This window comes from Crocodylus porosus, unplaced genomic scaffold (assembly GCF_001723895.1).
Source record: "Crocodylus porosus isolate Cpor-Errol unplaced genomic scaffold, CroPor_comp1, whole genome shotgun sequence".
NCBI lineage: Eukaryota > Metazoa > Chordata > Crocodylia > Crocodylidae > Crocodylus > Crocodylus porosus.
In genome coordinates this window covers 42,837,869-42,854,375 of record NW_017728918.1, presented here as the reverse complement: position 1 = coordinate 42,854,375, position 16,507 = coordinate 42,837,869, and positions in this window count along the sequence as shown.

The following is a 16,507-nucleotide window of genomic DNA, read 5'->3' as shown; positions in this document are numbered from 1 at the left end:
GTCTTCCCTGGTGGGGCTGTGCACCTCCTGGGTTAGATGGAGGTCCTGCATTTGGGCTAGGAACCTGTGTGAGCAGTCAGACCTGGCTGACTGCTCTTCCCAGCAGATGTCTGGAAAGTTCAGGTCACCCATGATGACCACATCCTTTGACCTAACTACCTCTATGAGCTGACTTAAGAATTCCTGGTCTAGCTCTTTCCCTTGGTTGGGAGGTCTGTAGTAGACCCCCACTGTTAAGTCTCTTTCCCCTCGACTGCCTTGTATTCTAACCCAGAGCACTTCAGAGTGCCCTGCCTCTGACTTTTGTTCACAGTGACTGACACTATGTGATCACTCGCTTATGTCCTGTCCACAGGGTACTCATTCAGCTGCAATTTTGTATCAACCTGAAGTACAGATATAAACAACACAGGTCAGGATGTACCCACAGCTGTGCTAGTATAAAAAAAAAAAAGGCATGTATGTCCTATGTACCTTTCCATGTAACTATTTGTATCAGTGTATTCTGGGAAAATCTAAGCAGCTATCTCATAGTACATTAGCATAAAACAGAGTACCTGAATCATATCCTTTAAAAGTGTCTGTAGCACCTGAAGCAATGAACTTTGGCTTGTCCTACTACAGAGTTATGAGGAAGAAGGCCATCAGTTCAATTAAGAGGACCTGTCCATAATACACAGACACCCACAAAAGTGTGCTGAACCAGGAAAACAACCACATGGTAACCTGAGCTTCTGACAGGAGCAAAGACTTGTTAGCTATCATCATTTCACCATACTAGGAGCTAGGCACGCTCAGCTTCCAGAAAAAGGCATTTAAGATCAGGACATGATAGCAGTCTTCAAATACCTGAAGGGCTGCCATAAAGAAGATGAAAAGTACCTTTTTTCTCTTGCTGCAGGGAAGAGAATGCAGACCAATGGTCTGACATTGCAGCAAAGTATAAGCTATTCTTTTACTAGCTAATAAAGCACCAGGCCCAGATGCCTTCAGCAAAATCAAAATTTCAATCCTTATGTCTAGGGCAAGATATTAAACTGTAAGACAGAAGACAGACACAAAGGACCCTTTGTTCTACCCCCAGTTTCTGGACTTTCTTGTATAAGGCTGGATTTGGGCCACAGTTTTAAGTATGTTTAAATCTACTCTAAATCATCCCAGCATCCAGTGGATTTATGGGTTGTTGAAGCACTAACAGATTTCTGGGACACAGAGAGTTGATTTTTTCTTTTCAGATAAAGCTACTGGATGTATTCATGCATAATGAATAACATCTCCTAGATTCTAGAGGCAACAGGATACAACTTGTCCATGTAATGTAATAAGGAATTGTTCTCTACTCTACATAATTATTTAAAAATAAAACTGATTTTAAAAGTGTTTTATTTATATCACAGTATAAAATTAGGCCACAACATCACATGTCATGTTTCAGTGCTTCATGGATTCTTGCATAAACATTGCTTTCTACCATTTGTATTCTTGAGCACTTTGGGTAGATGTGCTTGTTTATGCTCTAATTAGAACGCTTCAATGTTGCCTCACCATCATGTGTATTAAGCCTCCATGCATTTCAAAATGGCAGTGGCAATAAGAACATGTGGGTCAGGGTCTTGTCAGTGTTTTTGTTTGTTTGTTTTGTTTTGGGGGTTTTTGCAAGTTTTACATAAATGAAGAACTGTGAGACTTGAAATGGAGTCAGGAAACTATTGGCTCTGTAAAATGTAGTAAATAGCTAATGAATACCATGTGTTACCATGATTAATTTTTAGCATAAGTGCCAATTATGAATTTGGTTTGTCAGCAGTTGGCTGGGGCTTTGAGATAACTGATCAATTAATGGACTCATTTAGATCTATAACCCTATTTAGACTTAAAAACAAACAATTATATTGGTATTTTAATGCACTAAAAAGCACAGATTTTTCCTGCCTTCAAAATGGACACAAACTGGTTGTGGGCCATAATATAACTGATTATAATCCTTTGTCTGTGTGAAACATGATTTATGGTGGTAACAACCATAGAGATGTGCAATGCCTTTGGCCAGGTGTGGGTGATATGTGGTACACAGCAGGAAGGGTGGGAAGCAGAGAGCAGTTCATCAGGGCAACTGAAGGGAATTGGAGTGGCACTCATGGAAGGGATATGGGTTTTAATCTGTGGCATGCTTGCCAAAAAGGTTGGCCTGCACTACTTTAGGCTAACCTTTTACAAACTAAGCAGGGCCAATTAAACATACAAGGAGAATCCAAGGTAGACCTACAAATGCAACATGTGGAGTTATTGTTTCAAGAGAGATCATTCTTTCTGAGTCGATACAAAATCATTTCCTCCTTTGGGAGTTGCCAGCTCTGGATGCAAGGGAGAAATGGAGGTAATTGTGGCAAGTTAAAACTTATAGCTGTATAAGATTCGCTGGCACTCTTCATGCTGAGTTATTATTCATAGTCTGCCTACATAGATTTGCCCCCCCCCCCCCGCTTTCCTATTTTTAATTGGATATGGCACTGTTCATCTCCTTTCTAAACTGTTGTGCATGATCATGAAATAATTGCCATGCTCTTTTCCATGGTGACTTTAATGACTAAAATACATTATTCGCAGCAATAATTTCAAGAAAGCCTTGTCAATTTGGGATCTTTTCAAGAAATGCAACTGGAATAATTTCTCTTTGAAACTTGGATAAAATAGAACCTAACAGAACCCAGATCCAATTTCTAATTTAGAAAACTGGCTAAATGCTCTATTTCTTTGCACTTCCTAATTCTTAGTACAAGAAACCCAATGGCTAATGTAAATACCATCATCATCTAACTGGAAAATAATCATTTAAGCACCAAACCTGCAAACACTTATATATAATTTTACTTGGCTTAGGTGAGACTATTCACCTGAGTGAAGGCATACAATGTGCCTGTTCGTATGATTAGGGTTTAGTTTTGAAAGGTATTTGGCAAGCTATTTAAATGCCTCCTGCATAGCTAGAAAAGACATTCTTCCTTCTCTGCCTAAGCAATCATTTGGTTTTCAATGTGGAAGATGCCAGCAAGCTAAGGATACAATATATTAAGTTTGCTTCTCCAAGAAAAAGAGTTGTTTGAATATTTTTGTTAATTATATTTCTAATCCAGGCATTTAAGATCTGTAAATGTAGTGTACTCACATGGAAAATCAGGAAAGACATCAATATTTTTAAAAATAAAAATGCAGTCCTAACAGGATTTGAACCACACAACTTTGAAGTATTAAGCGAGTACTTTACTATCCAGACTAAACAAAATTTTCTGAACACATACATGCTGCACAGGCTTCTGATTATGCTATGGGTAAAGAAACACAATAAATGATCACATACTCTACATTTGTATCCCAAAGGGATACAAAATGGTATGTGTGTATGTCCCAGCTGCAGAAAGGACAGTTTACTAGACAGTTCCTTACCGAAGACTTTATTAAGTTCACTTGGGCCTCTGTACTTATTTGCTTTTCTAATATCGGTGCTTGTACGTGAACTCTTAGTCACTGCCATATTTCATAACCCTAACACTAACCACATCCCAATTTTTTTGCACTAAAAACTCAGGTGAACTGTATTTTCTTTCCATAACTCAACACATAACAAAAACTCATTGAGCTGCTGCTTTTATTAAAAGAAAACAAACCCTCATCTCTGCTGTTGTGTGCCTCTGGTTAAGAAATGGTGTGATGTATTTGGGCTTAAATCTAGTTTAAAGTTAATCTTTATTTCTCCTTTTAAGGTTTAATATTCATGCATTATATAGAAGATGGATGTTCCTTACACAGAATATGTGTTGTTATCTAGTGTACCATGATATACTTACTGAGAACATTTTAATAAATAAACCACAGGCTTGACCCCCTGAACCCTTCTAAACCAGCTGATTCCCATGAGGAGTTCAGGAGTTTTTATAGAGGGATACTATGTTCTCATGAGAATTTTATTAGCGCTCATAGACTCAAGATTGACTAGCAAGAGAATTTATGAGGTTACATGGGAACGATTGCATCTTTCATTACAACACCCTGAGTTTATAAGATGCTTCTTTATACTGATATTAAATAGAGGAGTTTTAACACAACATTTAATGAAATCTCCAATACTATTAATGATTTCTCAGCAAGTCAGCACAGCTGGTTATTTTTACCAGCTCTTCAATTTTCATTTTATCCTAGAAGAGGGATGAGGAACAGATATTTGTTAAATAAAAAGTGAAAAAGTCAGTAAAAAAACAGATACTGCCAAATCTAAATAAATCTCTTTAGATAGTTAGTGGTGAGTAACAGCACAGCCTGTTGTATATTTTTCTTATCTAGTATATTGTTTACTCTTGAATACTCTCTAACATTCCTTCTTGATGTTATGTTTAAATTTAGAAGAATGTTTGTATTTTCAAGTGCTGTAGATGCTCTTTATCCCACTTGAAAATTTAACTTAGCATGTTATTTTGCATTATGAAATTCAGCTGGAAATCTGCCTAAGCCAAGAACTGAGGTCTGTGAGCAAATAAGAGAGGAAGTGGTCTAAGCAAGACTCCCTTCTGGGGATATTCCAAAATTTCATTACATTATGTATACTAATGATTAGCACAAAAGGCTGAGAGACAAGAAGGACAAAGTTCTAACCCAGTGACTCATGATATAGCCTTCAGCAAGATACTTGACCTTGTAATTCAGCTATTTTAGCTCTAAATTGGGTAAAAACAGGAGCTGGAGCCAGCATTCAGGAAAAGCTATGTGCCTCTAAAACACCAAATAATTAATTGGATTGGAAACTGCTAGATTTTCCACCAAGCCTGATACATGAATGGGCCACATGACATTTTGGTCTAATACAGATTGTATCATTCAGGTTGATCAAACATCTGGGGAAAACCCAGAACATGGACATCTTTACATTTGGCTTCTGCTTTTGAAACCATAATATCAGTGAAAAGACATGTCAGCTTTGAGGTTAGCTTTTCTAAAAGGAATGTTGGCTTCCCTGTCTTTCCACCATCTCTCCTGCAAGGGTGGGAAAAAGTTGCAGGACACTAGAGGGAGTCAAAAGGGTTGGTCAGAACTGGGCCTATAGGAATGCCATCTAATTTATAGTATACAACATTCATCCCTCTGCATCAGTACTTCAGTAATGTCTCAGCATGGCACTAGGAGGGTATGACCACATACATTTAGAGTAATGTCAAAAGAGAAGCAGCTGTTACATTAAAATTGTTATATGTGGACAAACATAGAAAAACTACTACAGCTCTAATCCTGGATGAAGAAGTGTTAAAGTTGGAGTAGTTTTGCTACATTGTACTGTTTCCATCTTGTCAATATACAACAATTAGAATGTAACAGTGGCTGCTTATTGAAACATTCTCCTTTTGAAATGGTCCAGATGCCCCTGAGTCCATACTCAAAGGTGTTATATTTTCAAGGTGCTGACCAATAGTGGTGCCTAAAGGTGCCAAAGCACCTTTTGCAAATATGAGTTCATCTTTGGGTCTTGGCCAGCTCTAGTCATTTAAGAACACTCCATCTCCTTCAATTCTTCCTGCAGTTTCAACTGCATATAATATTTCCTATTCCTATACTAAGCAACTATTGTACTCCACCTTAGAAATGGCTGCATTTCAGTTATGAGTATTTATGTAATTGAGGTTCTTTTGGATGAACAGTGCTATATAAATATATCAAGAACACCTCTATAAATTATATTTCTTCACTTTTTCATTTCAGTCCCAGACCTTCCCCTATCTAATCTAATTGAAGATGAGAGTGAGCCCCTTAATCTTAAAGTGGCATAAATGATGTATCCAATTTTTATCCAGTAACAGGAAAAAGGCCAGCAAGATCTGATTGACTACATGACTCTCTCAAGGCCTTAATGCTTCATTCACAAGAACTACACATAGAAGGCCAAACTGATCCATAGTATTTTTCTGCTGATTTAACAGAACCATGTTTAAACCAAAAAAGGAGTTACCCAGGTATAAAGGCTGAAACAACACAAATCATTCTCAGTACCTCCAATCTTTAGCATCTTAGTACAGAAAAAAATGTCAATCCAGATACTTCTGGGAAAGTCGGCATGTTTCCAAACAGTTATGGAATACAACCTAGGCCATAACTGTTGCACCTGGAAAGAAAATCATCCCAAAGCTAACATGTTATGGTTCCCAAAGAGATTAAAATTGTAAGAAATAATATGTAGATAGCACAAAGCGTGGAAATTATTAAGCAATGAAGTGCAGCTTTGGCAGTATGCTGGCAGAAAACCAAACTAAAAAAATGTTAGTCATTAAATCAAAAGTTTGGAAGGTAGATTTACAGCCAAATTTCTCTTCTGAATTCATCTTTTGTGTCTTGTGTACTCAGATGAATTTTTCTTTTTGTTTGACAAAGGAAATTTTGTCAGGATTTTTCCTGATTCCAGGATTTTTCTTCCTCCATTATTCAACTATAATCCATTTGCAGCTGGAGTTAATGTTGCATCATATTAAGATAATACGAGTATTTCCTTTACCAAATGGCATTCCTGTAAAAGGAAGAAAGATATTGGACAATGTTTATTGTCAAAGCATTCAGCCTTTGTCTCTGATATTTTAGTGAAAATGTTCTTAGCTTTGCTGTGTTCTTAGGCCAGGACTTTTCCTCTGTTTAATTTGCTTCATTCAGCCTACTGGGAAAAAAAAAGACAGCATCTATTTAGTTATTAGGTCTATATGCTATCCTTCCCAACAAAGGCTCAGGAACTGGCCACATTACTTCTCATCATGGACTAAGAGCAGGCCCAAGGTTAGTTACGGCAGAGCAGCTAAGCCATAATTAAGTACCTGTTCCCTGTCACTTTTGGCTACATAAGAATTTACAGCTGTTCCAGTAAGCCCCTGTTTAATTACCATGGAAAGGACTTACCACACTTCAGCTGCTGCACAGTAGTTGTCTCTGAATGAAACAGGACTAAATTGCTTTAGTTCAGCTTTCCCTCATTTTGGAATAATTATCCTTATGCCCACAATTACTGGGGGCAGAGATTTACCATGCTTCTGTGATAACTGTTTGGGTGTCTGCTCCAACAAGGGCTTCAGCCAGAGCTCATGTTGTCTCCAGATTTGTCATCAGGATTTAACTGGTATATTTTGCAAACAGCGTAGCTGAACTATGAGATCAGCAGAAAAACACCATTGCCACCGACCACACAGTAATGAGACGTACAAAGATTAGTATAAATTAGTTAGAAATTCTGTAGATCTTAAATACAAGAAACTAAATTCTGTTGCAAAATTGTATCATCAATTCACATTTCATTCTATATTTTGCCTAGTAAAATTTATTAAACTTATGCCTGTGTGGCCAAAGAGTGACTCAGTGACACTCATCACTTTTTTTCCTTCTGGGCATAGACATTCATCAGTACTCACATATCAGATTTCTGAATAAAGCAAATCAGTTGCTTTCCACTAACAATCCAAGTAAAAATCTATCAGTGCTTTTCACTGGAAAAATGGAGCCGTATGGGAGTAGGAAGATGGCCTGCCAAGAAAAGAGGTTGGATGTGTGCTAAAGAGACTCTTCAATAAAATACAATATACCAGTACTATAATCTGCAATGAAAGGGTAAGGCACCCAGAGCATGTTACTTCAAATTTGGGATGCCAAAAAATAACTACATAAAATGAAGTGAACGCAACTATTTTAAAGCAAGAACCCTGTGCCTCAGTGGGGGAAGATCATGTTTCTTTAGCTGTCTTGATAGTGTTGCTAAAGACCTGATTATGGAAAGACTCACAAAGAAAAGCAAGGCGTCTTCCAAAATGAAAGGAATAAATTAAGAAGAACTCCTTGAATGGAAACTGAATTTTCATGTTCAGCAGTGGTTCCCAAACTTTTTCCAGTTGTAGAGTCACTTAGACCACCTCAAACAGTTACTGCTGATTTTATGTCCCCAGTTAACAAGTACAGGGATTTACTATGCCTCAGTTGCTGTGTGGTAACTGTGGTAAGAACTATAGCAGAGTAGCTTTCCCCCATATAAAACAGGGTTAAATTTCCCTCTGCTTACTTGAAATAGGAGCAGACATGCAAAGAATTATCACAGAGGCATGGTAAATTTCTGCCCCCATTACCTATTAAATGTTGGCATAGGGATAATTATTCCAAGATAAGTGAAAGCTGAACTAAAGCAATTTAGTCCTGTTCATTCAGAGACTACTAGAGTGGAGCAGCTGAGGCATGGTAAGTCCTTGCCATGGTAATCACACAAGGACTTACTGGAACAGCCATAATTTCTTATGTAGCCAAAAGTGACAAGGAACAGATTCTTAATTATGGCTTACCTATTCTGCAGTAATTAACCTTGGGCTCACTTTTACCCCACAATAAGAGGTAATGTAGGACAGTTTACCCTGAAAAAAACTGGGTTAACTGGTTGTGGTTCAGCTTTCACTTACTGCAGGGTACTAGAGTACAGGCAGAGTATTACTGTGAAAACACTAAGCTGTGGCAAGTAAAGATAATTGAGGTTGTTGAGGCTAATTGCAGGCTCAGAGGAACCAAGAGCTTGGTGGGGCTTGTGACTCTAATCAGAACTGCTGCAATGCCATCTGGACCACATCCACACCACTGTGGACATTTGGTTCCCCGAGGACAACAGGCAGTGAGACACCTTGTCCCGCAGCTTGTTGTCCCTGGGCAGTACCTCTGCTACATGCCCTTGGGGCCATGGCAGGTTACCCCAGGTGAGGTATGGGAGGCTGGCCCCAGCAGCCTTACCTGGGGTCCTGGGGGGCTCCCGGGGCTGAAGCCACAGTGATCCTGCCATTTGGAGCCTGACTGGCAGCCAGAGTATGGTGGCTCCGACCAGCCGGGCTCTGATTTCCAGTGGTGTACACTGCCCCTGTGTGCACTGCTCCACTTTTTTGTCTTTTTTTGCATGGGTTTTTTTGACCCCTGGAGCCAGGGGGTCAAAAAAAACCCCACCCTGCGCTGTTCCCTCGCAGCACAGAGAACAGCTGAATGTGTAATATGTGGTGCTGCAGATGTGTCTGCAGCACCGCATACCACATGGCCTCGCTCATCTGGACACCACCTTGGTGTTGTTAGTTTGGGAACAGGTAACTGTTGCTGTGAAATGGCCTACAAATATTTTCACTCTTGACCCTCTCAGCCTACAGAAGGAAAACACATGGAAACATTTGCTTTCAGAATTACAGGAACAGTGGGAGAGGGTTTTTTTCCATCTTCACCTTAATAAGACATTCTAGGTTATATTATTTTTATAAGAAGCAAAATAATAGAGAAATCTGAACTCCAGGTTTTGGAGGAAACATATATGGATATTTGTAAAATTCATGTTTTTACTAAGTTGTGGCATAGGAGCATTTTAAAATTTTCCAACTATAAGACAATTATGTCTTAAAAGGTCAGACTCATTATAATACTCTTTAAGTTTACAAAATGTTGATTAAATATATTTGAAAAATATAGTATGACAAAACCTATTTCTATTGGCACATTCATGCAATTCATCTATCTTTTCAGAATGTTTTTGTTGGCATTTTCAGTCATATTTGGCTTCATTTTTATGAACTTTAAACTGCTGCATAGTGGCTTTCCAGTATACAAAAATCAAAAGCAGTTAAAACTCTGCAGATTTAAGGGGAACAGACAGACTGGAAATGCTGATCAGTGTTTTACAGAGTGAAGTGTGAAACAATGAGATATGATTATTTCTTATTAAGGCTAGTATAATAAGAAATGTCTCCATTTGGCTTTAAAGTCAGCAGCAAAGCAGAACATTGACAGACATTGAAAAATGGTGGAAATTCATCATATTTTTCTGTGTACATTTTTGTATACTTTTTTAATGAACTCAAAAATTTACCCATTCTCAATGCTTTTCTTTCTATTCCATTATTATTAATAGCAGTAGTATTATGATGGCACAAGAGGCTGTAACAGAGGTCAGAGCCATGTATTCTAGGTATTATGCAACCATGTGGTAACACACAATCCTTGACTCCCATCACTTACAGTCTAAAAGACCAGCAGAAGACAACTGTAGGGTAGGAGAAAGAAATCATAACTTTCCCATTCTACAGATGGAAATTAAGCACAGAAATGAGGCACATAAAAGACATATAATGCATTCCCTTTATCATAAAAAGACTTTTTGTTTTCAATCTTTAGTCTTTCCAGGATGAATGAACTTGCGTGGGAGGGGCATTGGTAAGGTCTTCCTGCACATTCAAAGACTGTGTATATTGTATACACACTAAAGCCTAACTCCTCTGTTTAGCTGTATCATTTAGACAGAGAGAGAGAAAGAACAGTTCAGGGCTCCATATTAACCAAGTTGTATCAGTTCTAGCAATGGTTAGACTGATAACTACTTTATGGGATAGTATGTTTCTCCATGCTAAATGTTCTTCATCACATAAGGAAATTGACCATTTGCTACTACTTTTCTCCATCCTCATGCTCCTCAGTTGTTGCCCAGTCAGTCTGGTAGTACTCTTGCAGCCTGTTCTTGCTCACTGATAATAATGTATGTGGATTCCATGTGAAGGAAACAACTGGAAAAGGATGTTGACAAATTGGAGAGTCCAGCAGAGGACAACAAAAATGGTTTGGGGACTGGGGGAACTGGGCTTATTTAGTCTACAGAAGAGGAGACCGAGAGGAGACTTAATAGCAGCCTTCAACTACCTGAAGGAGGGTTCAAAAGAGGATGATGCTAGGCTATTCTCAGTGGTGGCAAATGACAGAAAAAGGAGCAATGGTCTCAAGTTGCAGCAAGGGACATTTAGGTTAGATATTGGGAAAAATTTTCTCATGAGGCGGATAGTAAAACTCTGGAACAGGTTACCCAGGGAGGTGGTGAAAGCTTCATCCTTGGGGGTGTTCACAACCTGGCTAGACAAAGCCTTGGCTGGGATGATCTAGTTGGGGTGGTCCTGCTTTGAGCAGGGGGTTGGACTAGATGACCTCCTGAGATCCCTATAAACCCTAACTTTCTATGAGTCTGTGAAATAGTTAGTTAAGGGAAGGCTGTGAAACTTCTGGAGTAAAGACATGCTGTAGTACTTTTAGCTTTGATGTGAGAAAGTATAATATTAAATAAAATAACTTCTTTGTTACTGCAATTTTAACCTAGTTTAATTCTGTTATATTGACCCTGCTTTGGTATGCAAGTGGATTTCAATATTTTAAAGTTTGTATGAGTGTGGCCACAATGTTTTCAGGACTACATATGAACTCTTGGTCTCACTGAAGTCAGTGGAAGCTTTGCCATGTCGTTCAACAGGGCCTCATGTCCTTAGCATAATATACAAAAGATTACAAGCACTACTCCTGATGTTGTTACTGGAAGTTAGAAACTGGAATATCTATACATTGGTTTAAAAGGTCAGTTCTGTTAGATGATATGATGAAAAGCATGAAGAACCATGCATTAGGCTACAGAGTAGTGCCTGTAGCACAGTTGTACTGGCTGGAAGCCACAGCAGGCAAGTATACTTGGCAATGAGACTTAAGATAGTGGGAGAAAAGAATCAGCCATCCTTCTGTAAAGAAAAAAGATCTGCCTGATTTAAAATGTTGACATTTTATTCCATCTTAACCGTGAAAATGTGTTATATTCCTTTTTGGCTTCTTGCAGATCACCTGCAGGATGTTATGTAACCTCCCCACCACAGTCCCATTGTTTATAACACACACATAGCTATAATAAAGCATGAGGCATATTAAAAGAAGCAATATGATTCAGTGAATAAGGGAAGACTTAGGAAACAGGAGACTGGTTCTAGGTTTGGCGCCAGCAATATCCTGCTGGATAGTTTTTCACAAGTTTCCTTTTCTGTACCACAGTTTTTCCCATTTATAAAATATTCCCCCCTTTGGGATCTACAGATCAGTGTCATAATTAAGGATAACAGCAGGGCACAAGTTCTGAGTGCTGGGGGGCACAAAAATAGCAGCTGCTGCTACTGCCGGACTGGCAACAAGCTGGTACCAAGCTGCCCATTGCTGCTTCTCCATGCATCTGTCTTTCATTACAGAATTGTGCAGCTATGCCTCTGCTACAAATGGAAAAGGTAGTGTTATTAGAAGTGATCGATGCTAAAACTGACAACAGAAAGTGAGCTTTAGAGCCAAAGGGCCCTAAAAAGATGGAATCAATTCCTTATTCCATTAGAACAGGTACGCAGGTTTTCTGTCCTTAAGGATTGTCTAATCCTTCCTTTAAAAAGCTTCTCAGTCACTAATTAATGTTGCCTGCATTTTTAGTATAAGTGCTATGCAATAGGCCCATTTAAGGATATATCGAACATGTCCAGGTGGATTTATAACTGATATCCCCTGGGAGTGTCACAGCAGAGTGTGGTTATCCAACAGCAAACATGTTATATAAATAACTAGAAACAGCAGATGGTTTTATGATGAAAGAGCTGTATTGTGTTTATACAGGCTGGATGGAAAGCCACTCTTACTATCTGTGTTCTGCACCTACATCCTTATTTGCAATTTCATCTTTATTCAGTTTGTGTGTTCACTTATCAGGGTAGTGGTCACTAACACAGGTGTAAGCAGGCAACTTTTGATTCTTGCTAGAGGGTGAATGCAGAACTCTTGTTTAGTGCAAAACCATCAGCTCCATAACCAATCCCCCCCAACTACTGGATTCTCAGACCCACTTCCATTCCAGACATGCTGCTGTTGTACTTGTACATCTTCTCATTGACTCAGAATGGGCTGTGAGTGGCAGAGATGGGACACTGTGCTTTTCATCTGGGTATTATACAGCTCTCGTCATCAGAGTATTAGTACAATTCTCAGCTGTTAATTCATCTTCACAGTATTCCTGCAAGTAAACAAGTGTTAAGCCCACTCTGCAAAGGAAGAACCAAAGAACAATCCACATTCAATGGAGGATTTCCTTGAGAACAAAATTGAGTACCTTTGTGAAAATCCCTGTCCAGGTGGCACCTAACTCCAGAGCACCTGAAATCCCCTTGTACTGCAGTTTTTGACCTGGAAATCCCGAGTAGCCTATAAGTCATGTTTCAACACTGGTGCACTAAGCCCCATGTTTTGACAGGGCTGAGTACCTTGATGTCTAGCTCATACCTAAACCTGATTGAGATCCACATCCAACTGTATAAACATAAGTAACAATTGTTTTGCCATCAGTGATAGGGATACAAGCTGCTATGCTGCATGGTTCTGCAGAGACAGTAGCACAGCAAAACCACTTCAGTCTTAACGCTGCTTTCTTCAGGGTCCATGCTGGGAGATTTAGCTCACTTGTATCATCATGGAATCATGTGGATGTAACTGGTACAGCAGATGATGTACTGCTCCCAAGCAGCCCCTCACCTTCACCTTTTAAAGCAACTAAGATGTGCATCCCCTGAAGGACTTGAACTGGTAGGAATTCTCAGAGCACATCTCACACATGCTGGCTTCCCCAAGTTCTCAACAAATGCAATGGTAGCTCCTGCTTTCTTTTAAGACTTAGCCAGTATAGGAGCTGCTGCTGTTTCTCTTTCATATAGTAGTCTAAAGGTTAGAGCACTCATCCAGGAAATGAGAAGCCCCATCCAGTTTCCTCCTCAAGCTTGAAGGGATTATACTTACATTTCTCATCTTCTAGGGCAGACCCCTAACCACTAAGTATATGCTACTGGGAAGAACAGGGAAGGCCCTCTCTACCTGTCCTGTTTAAGTTGTGCCATAATATAAAAAAGAGCCTAGGATTCATTTGGAGGTGGAGAGAAAGGGATTGTGTAGCTTAGTGTTTAGGACACTCAAACTCTTGCTCCAGTGTCCAAGACTTTTTCCATATTTAACATTGGATAAAATATGGGGCATTTGGAAATCAATGGGAATTAGGTCTTTAATTATCTCTAAAAATCTGACCCTTTGCAGCTCCCTGTTCACTAGCTTTTGGTACCCACCCAGGTACCAGCCATTTTAGATCCCCTCTGAGCATCTCATGCCTTACCATAAGAAGCCTAGAGGTTTCACTTCTGTGCAGATTCTATTCCATTTGGGTCTGACACTAAATGATTTACCCGAGATGGTACAGACAGTCTGCATCCTAGCCAGAAACTGAACCTAGGTCTCCTGAGCATCAGTCTTATTTAATAGGATGGTCTTATCCTTCCTCCATTTTCAGTTTCACAATCAAAAGTATATCTGGCACATTATAGACATGCAACAGTTTGTTGAAGCAAACATCCTACCATATTTACATGAACAGAAAGCAGAGCTGATTATAAGATGACCTCCAATAATTAGATTCTATATATCAGGGGTGGGCATATTATAGCCCATGGCCAGATCCAGCCCACCAAATGATTCTATTCAGCCCATGGCTGCTCCTTTGAAGAATTGTATCCAACATGCTTCTGCCTGACTTATGGCGTCTCTTGCCCTTTTCCCTTCCCCATGCCATAGCTGGCTGCAGCAGCAGCAGCAGCAGCAGCTCTGGCTCCCATGACCAGGCAGCCACTCCCCTCCCTGGCCTGTTCCACACCCATTGTACTCTCCAGGTAGGGGGTGCTGAGCTCCTGAACAAGCTTCTTCCCGGTGAGGCTATCTGTGCACAGCCCTGCCAGTGCAGCTGTTCACAGCCCCAAAAGCCCAGCCCCTGGTAAGAGTCAACATTCAGGTATGGTTGTCCCTGGTGGTGGGGAGTGCAGGGGGAAGAGAGCCAGAGGTTATCTGTGCTCTGTTGGGCCAGGCACTGATAGGGGCATAGGTGGCGCTAATGTGGTGCTGAGCTATCTTTCCACACCATTTTGGGCTGTGCCACATGGGTGCAGCTGAAGCAGCTGGCACAGCTCTTGCGTGGCCCTGAGTCCCCAGCACATAGCCGAGTTGGGCAGGAGCTGCACCAGCTTCACCCATTGGCCTAAAGCAGTGCGTGGGAACACAGTGTGGCACTGGCCTGGCCCAGCTATGTGCCAGGGACTCAGAACAGGGGGGTGAGTACAGGGAGAAGAGTGGACCACATCACTGTACCAGCCAGGCTAAGCCCTGATAACCCCTGGCTCCTGGTACCCTTCTCCCTGCACCTCCTCCCCTGCCACAAGTCCTTGGCATACAGCCAGGATGAGCCAGGCTGGTGCTGTGCTGTGTTCCCATGTGCCTTGGGCCATGTGAGTGCAGCTGGTGTGGCTCCTGCCTGACCCAGCTGCTGGCCAGGGACTTGGGGTGGGAAGGGAGAAGGGGGCTGAGAGCCACAGGTCATCTGGGCCCAGCTAGGCTGGTGCCGCACAGTGTTTCTCTTTTTTCCATGCACACCCTCCTCTGGTCTGAGACCCAAGCATGTGGATGGGTCTGGCAGGAGCCATACCAGCTGCACCCATGTGGTGCAAGGTGGCACATAGGAACACAGTGCATACCAGCTTGGTCTGGCCATGTGCCAGGGACATGGGGTAGAGAAGGATGTACAGGGAGAAGCAAGAATAAAAGGTTAGGTTCCCCTAACCCAGGGCTAGGCAATTATTTGGGCTGAAATGCCACTTAGGGAGTTTTGGTGAGCTGTTGTGGAAGTGGGGGATTCTGACCTATGACAGCTGATCAAAACTCATATGTTATATGGGGCCCTCCAGCCCCAGTAATTCCCCTCTCCCTACTATATATGGACTTTTATAAATTTATGATTTTCCAGGTAATTTTCTAGTTATTGGAGGTTTGTCCTGTATTTACCCCCCTTCCACTGTGACAGCAGAAAAATAAATCGGTGGGGGGGGGGGGGGGGGGGGGGTGTCAGGTAGCCCCTTTGCTCTCTGCTTCCCTCCAGCTTTTTTCCCTGGCAGCCGCTTCCGCCTCTCATTACGGTCAGACCCTGCTCTCCCTGAGCACATAGAAGTGAGGAGCAAATTTGGAAACAATAACCTTGAAATTAAACAGGACTCTAGCAATTCCCACATTGTTCCCATGAACTTAGTTCATCCAGCATTGATGCATATTAGCTTCTTTTTAAAAAAAAAATTACTGCACATTTTACTTCATAAACACACTTTTGATCAGCACTTTAGCACCTACTTAAATGAAGTGCAAACTCTTTTTAAATTTCATTTTAAGGGCCAAATCAGTTTTGAATTCTATTGGGCAAAGCCCAAAAGCCAAGTTTCAAATTTTGACTGAGCAGAACTCAATTGTTCAAGTCTGTGTGGCTCTGACCGGGAAAGTATCCTCCTTCCCAGATCTATCAGTTTGGAGCGTCACATACTCCCCAAATCCGTGATAAACATCTTATGATCAAGCCCCGGGCCTTAGAGACCTAGGGATTCAGATGCCCCCTAGTCTTAGATGGTCCTAGCCAAAAGGCTGGGAAGCAAGCCAGAGGAAAAGCAAGAAAGAAACCAGTCCTCTATTTTTATGTATTGTTAAATAATTTTTTTGAGTCCCAAGTCAAATCAGCCAAATCAATTCCAAATCTGTGAGTCATTCAAGAACCATATGTGGCCCTAATACTGGCAAACAT